Source organism: Papaver somniferum, chromosome 11 (genome assembly GCF_003573695.1).
Source record: "Papaver somniferum cultivar HN1 chromosome 11, ASM357369v1, whole genome shotgun sequence".
Taxonomy (NCBI): Eukaryota; Viridiplantae; Streptophyta; class Magnoliopsida; order Ranunculales; family Papaveraceae; genus Papaver; species Papaver somniferum.
The window spans coordinates 1,858,838-1,864,623 of NC_039368.1; the positions used below are offsets into that span (position 1 = coordinate 1,858,838).

Consider the following 5,786-nt stretch of genomic DNA (forward strand, 5'->3'; position numbering starts at 1 on the left):
ATATTCTCGGGTTATCATTCTCTGTTATTTTTGGAAGATTTCGTAGATGAAAGGGAAGATATTTTTTATATCCAGGTGGTATTCTATCTTGGGAAGAAGGTTGGATAAAACAGAAAGCCGCGTGAGAAGATAAAAAGGAAATAATAACCAAACTTGCCGGCACTTGGAAAAGAAGAAAAACAGGGGTGTTCTCGGGATTTAATGACCCTGTGAAGTATATAAAAGGAGTTGGGAGGTTCAAAGAAGAATATCGAGTAGTTGGGGGTCGGTACGAAAACTTAGGAGAAGTTTAGAGGAGAATAGAGAGCTCCAGAGATCGAGTTGCAGGAAAAATACAATATTCTGCTGCTGCTGCTGAAGAGGAAGAAAATTGACGCACAAGTATCTGTCGCAGAACACTATCACTATTCAACAGCAGAACCCATCTATCGTTTATCAACAATAATTGCATTAGGTCTTTAACTATTGTTTCCTCTTTGTAACAGAGATTCCACAACACCTTCACACTGTTGCGAATCGACTGTGTTATCACTTTTTCACCTCCTTATACACTTTTGAGCTATAAAAACATATTTTGAGAACATGGTTAATATGAGGAGCTAAACCCCATTGCTGAGGCGCTAGAGGAAGCTATTTTCCAACAAGAAGTGGTATATTCTCTTTTATCTATTTATTGCAATTTTATTATGATTATTTGCCTTGAACTAATATCGAATATGATTTTTATTTGAGTAATTGTGATTTATTTTGATGGAGTATGCTTAGTTTAAGACTTTGATGCTTCATACTTGGTATTTACAATTATTGCTTTTGAAAATCTACTTCTTGCAATAGTAAGAATCAAATTGAACGAGAAAATTGCATGTATACTAAGATGGAATTAAATCACTTTAAACTTGGAAAATAGTGGAATCTTAGCCTTAGTGTTCTTTTAATATTGATATCATCTTTGATTGAGTTTGCTACAACTTTTAGTGTGTTTTCTATTTTAGTTTTAGAATTTAAGTCTATATTTTATCCTTCGCAAGTCTGAGAATCGAACCACTTTTACCACTATCTACAAATCACATCAATTTTTGGCGCCGCTGCCGGGGACTTGTTTTTAGGGTTTTAGATTTTTTTTATTATTATTATTATTTTATTATTTTTGTTCTTTTTTATGTTTTTGGGTATTTATCTTGTGTCTACAGGTTCTGGATCATAAAGAAAATTGAGCCAAATAGTTTGGTGATTTCATAAAGACTTGGAGCTAAAGATTAAAGCAAAAAGAACAGAAAAGAAGACAATTTTATTTTAGACAATTTTAGTTTAGGGTTTGTTTATTTTCTTTTAAAAAAAAAAGAAAAAAAAATTGTATTAGGGTTTATCATTTTTGTAATTTTTCTTTTCTTTTTGGACTTTGGGACATTTTTTTTTATTACCATACGGAAGGGTATTTTAAATATAAATTGTTTACAGAGAAGAAGGACAATTACGATATTGTCTCTGCACCTTGGGTTCGTACACTTGACATCGGAGTCAGTGGCCCGAGGCGACTACAACCGATTCATCCCCCATCTGGAAAGGGAGGTAAGATTCTAAACACTCGTGAATCCCCTGTCAGCGAGTTACTGGACTCCTTCGTATGCATATATGTTGAGGACTGAATACGGACATTTATTTTTCTAGTAAAGGGAAAGGCCTGGCCATACAAGATAAGGGTCGGATTTCATCACCGTTCTCTTCTTGCCCGCTTTAGGAACACGTAACCTACGCGAAACTAAGCCTAAAATTTTTACTAGAACGAGACCGATAGGGTAACGAGCTTAACAGGAAAGTCATTCGAAAAATATTGGTTACTCTTTTAAGCATACTTCGAAGTTCTTGACGGTTTCTGTAAGTTGAATGCGTGACTGCGCCGCCTTGTAATACCGATGAGGCCTTGGGTATCAAAGCTCCACCGAGCTTCCCTCGCTTCTATTCAACTTACTTTAACTCGGATTGATTCCAGAGGGGTTTGCTTAAATTGTAACGAATTCCCGTTCGAAGGATTAGAAGCTGGTCTAGAAACAATCTAAGTGGAGCCATCATGCTTTTTGTTTGCTAGAAATCAATAGGTTTGATTTGGTTGAGTCGGCCTTGATCTGTGTTTGCTTACCCTTCCAATTTAGAAAATTCTATTGTATGCCCGAACGTAAAAGAGACGCACTAGGTAGATTTGTTAAATAGAAACCTAGTAGTTCTAAGCGTCTCGATTACCTTAATCTAGAGAGTACGACTTTTGAAGAGTCTGTTTTTGAACGTCCTTTGACTGAGGAGAGAATCCATGTTGCTCCGATAGCTCCAGAAATGGCAACTTTGAAAGCTTTGTTGAATCCAACTAGGACTACTCGTCCCTCATGTATCAGGTTAGCTGAGACGGAAGCAACTTATGAACTTAAACCTGGGACCTTACAGCTGCTCCCAATGTTTTTGGGGAAAGAAAATGAAAACCCCGATTTCCATGTTAGGGACTTTGAGGAAATTTGTAGTACCCTCAGGATTAGAAACCTAGATGATGATGCTTTGAAACTTAGGTTATTCCCCTTTTCCCTGAAAGATAAAGCTAAATCGTGGTTATATAGTTTGGATTCCGGGTCAATCGAAACGTATGAACAACTTACATCTGCCTTTTTGAATAAGTTTTTCCCTAGGCCAAAACATCGTCTATTAGGACGCAAATCTGCACGTTTTCTCAACAGAAGGGAGAAACTTTGTATAGGTATTTGGAAAGGTTCAATGATTTATTAGCCCAATGTCCTCATCATGGTTTAGAGAAGGTTAGGTTAGTTCAGATCCTTTATGAGGGTTTAGATTATCCCACTACAACCACAGTAGAGTCTGTGTGTACTGGTGGATTTGAGAACCAAACAGTTGATGACGCGATGACATATTTGCATGAAGTCACCGAAAAGACCCAACAATGGGAAAGTAGTAGGGGACCCCAGAAAACAATTCTTCTCAGCAGAGGAAACGTTAATAGGGTAGAAGGAGGATATGAATCAGATGCCAAAATTGCTGTTATAGCGAAAAGGTTAGAAGCTTTAGAAGTGGGTAACACTAGTGGTAGAGTGGAGCCTTTTTGGGAAGGCCAGAATAATGAAGAGCAAGCCAATGCTCTATATAATAACACTAGGTTTGATAATCGTCAGAAGTTTGACCCATATTCAGAAACCTACAATCCTGGGTGGAGAAACCATCAGAACTTTTCATGGCCTAAGGGCCGGAGTCAGGGTCAGTCTAATAATTCTAATGCTCCCCCAGGTTTTGGCTACACTAGGAATACGACTAGCTTAGAGGAATCTATTAATATGTTAGCAAAAACTCAGGAAATGTTAGCACAAAGCCATGTTAGTTTTCAACAGGAAACCAAGCAGAATTTTCAAACTAATGCTCAAAGCCTTGCTAAGTTAGAACTTCAAGTCGGCCAAATAGCTAAGACCTTAAGTGAGAGAGATAATGGTAGGTTCCCTAGCCAGACTAATCCCAATCCTAGAGGAGTTCATGAAGTAGGTACAAAACCATCGAATCAATTGAATGCTATTAGAACCCTTAGGAGTGGTAGAATAGTATACAATCAGGTAACCATGCCCGATAGTGAACATACCGTAGTTCACCCCTCAGGAAAACTATCTAAGGAAATTGATAAAATTTCTGATGATGCCAACTCAGTTCTTGAGAGGTCTGATTCTGTGCCTAGAGCCCTATTTCCGCAGCTATTAGTACCAACAAAGAAGGAATCGAACTTTAATGAAATATTGCAGGTTTTTAAGCAAGTTACCATAAACCTTCCTTTATTAGATGCAATTAGGCAAATTCCTGCTTATGCCAAGTTCCTTAAGGATATGTGTACGAGAAAGCGAAAACTTAGCATCCATAAGAAAGCCTTTTTAGCTAGTCACGTAAGTTCGGTTATTCAAAACACTACAACTCCAAAGTACAAAGACCCAGGTTCTCCTACCATTGCTTGTACAATAGGTAAACACCGAGTAGAAAAAGCTTTACTTGACTTAGGATCCAGTGTGAACCTACTTCCGTACCATGTGTACTTACAACTAGGACTTGGTGAAATGAAACCTACTCAGATAACACTGCAGTTAGTTGATAGGTCTGTTAAAATTCCTCGAGGTGTTATTGAGGATGTCCTTATTGAGGTCGACAAGTTTATCTATCCAGTGGATTTCGTGGTCCTAGATACTCAACCTGTCCATGACTTAGAGAACCAGATACCTGTGATTTTAGGTCGTCCGTTTTTAGCTACGTCGAATGTGATCATTAACTGTCGAAATGGTGTGATGAATTTATATTTTGGTAATATGACTATAGAGATGAACATTTTTAATGTCAGTAAGCTACCTTATGAGCTAGATGACACATGTGTTGAAGAGGTGAACATGATAGAAGCCTTAGTTCAGAAGTCATTACCAAACATTTTATTTGAAGACCCTTTAGAAAGTTGTCTATCCCATTTTGGTTTAGATTTTGATGACGATAACACTATTGAACAAGTGAAGGCTCTATTATATTCTACCCCTGTGTTAGACATTGATAGATGGAAAGCTAGGTTCGAACCGTTACCAGTTTCTGAGACTACCCTAATTCCTTCTTTAGAAGAGCCCCCAAAGTTGGACCTTAAACCACTAGCCGATACTCTAAAGTATGTGTTTTTAGGCCCATCTGAGACTTTACCTGTGATTGTAGCTTCCGATTTGGATAGTGATCAGGAGAGTAGGCTAGTAAAAGTACTTCAAGACAATAAGGAAGCTTTAGGATGGACTATAGCAGACATTAAGGGTATAACTCCCACTGTGTGTATGCATAAGATTCATTTAGAGGAAGACTCCAAACCTTCTAGGGAGATGCAACGTCGACTGAACCCTAACATGAAAGAGGTAGTTCGAAAAAAGGTGCTTAAGTTGTTAGATGCGGGTATTATTTACCCAATTTCAGACAGTAAGTGGGTCATCCCTGTTCAGGTTGTCCCCAAGAAATCAGGTATCACTGTAGTCCAGAATGATAATAATGAATTAATCCCAACCCGAGTGACCACGGGATGGCATGTGTGTATTGAATATAGGAAATTGAACAAGGTCACAAGGAAGGACCACTTTCCCCTTCCCTTCATCGACCAGATGCTAGAGAGATTAGCTGGACATAGTCACTATTGCTTCTTAGATGGCTACTCCGGTTATAATCAGATCGTTATTGCCCCAGAAGACCAAGAGAAAACCACTTTTACCTGTCCCTTTGGTACCTTTGCGTATAGACGCATGCCTTTCGGGTTATGTAATGCCCCTGCGACTTTTCAGCGTTGTATGATGAGCATACTTTCTGATATGGTAGAACGGTTTTTAGAGGTCTTTATGGATGATTTTTCAGTATTTGGTTCATCTTTTGATGAGTGCTTATTTGACATTAGTGTTGACTAGGTGTAAAGAAAAAAATTTAGTGCTTAATTGGGAAAAATGCCATTTCATGGTTGAATCAGGAATTGTCTTAGGGAACATCGTTTCTTCAAAGGGTATAGAGGTAGACAAAGCCAAAATTGACCTTATTAAGACTCTACAGGTCCCAAAAACCGTAAAAGATATTAGGTCATTCTTAGGGCATGCAGGTTTTTACCGTCGATTCATTAAGGATTTTAGCTTGATTTCTAGACCTCTTTGCAATTTGCTTGCAAAAGATGTTAAGTTTGTCTTTGATGATGCTTGAAGGCTTTTGATAAGCTTAAAACTTTACTCACTACTGCCCCGATAGTCCAGGCACCT

The 5,786-nt window shown here is 38.2% G+C and overlaps 1 pseudogene; it reads right to left on the minus strand.

Moving 5' to 3' along the window:
- Nucleotides 1-2,691: 2,691 nt before the first annotated feature.
- LOC113325456 lies at nt 2,692-2,791 on the minus strand (annotated as a pseudogene).
- Nucleotides 2,792-5,786: the final 2,995 nt, after the last annotated feature.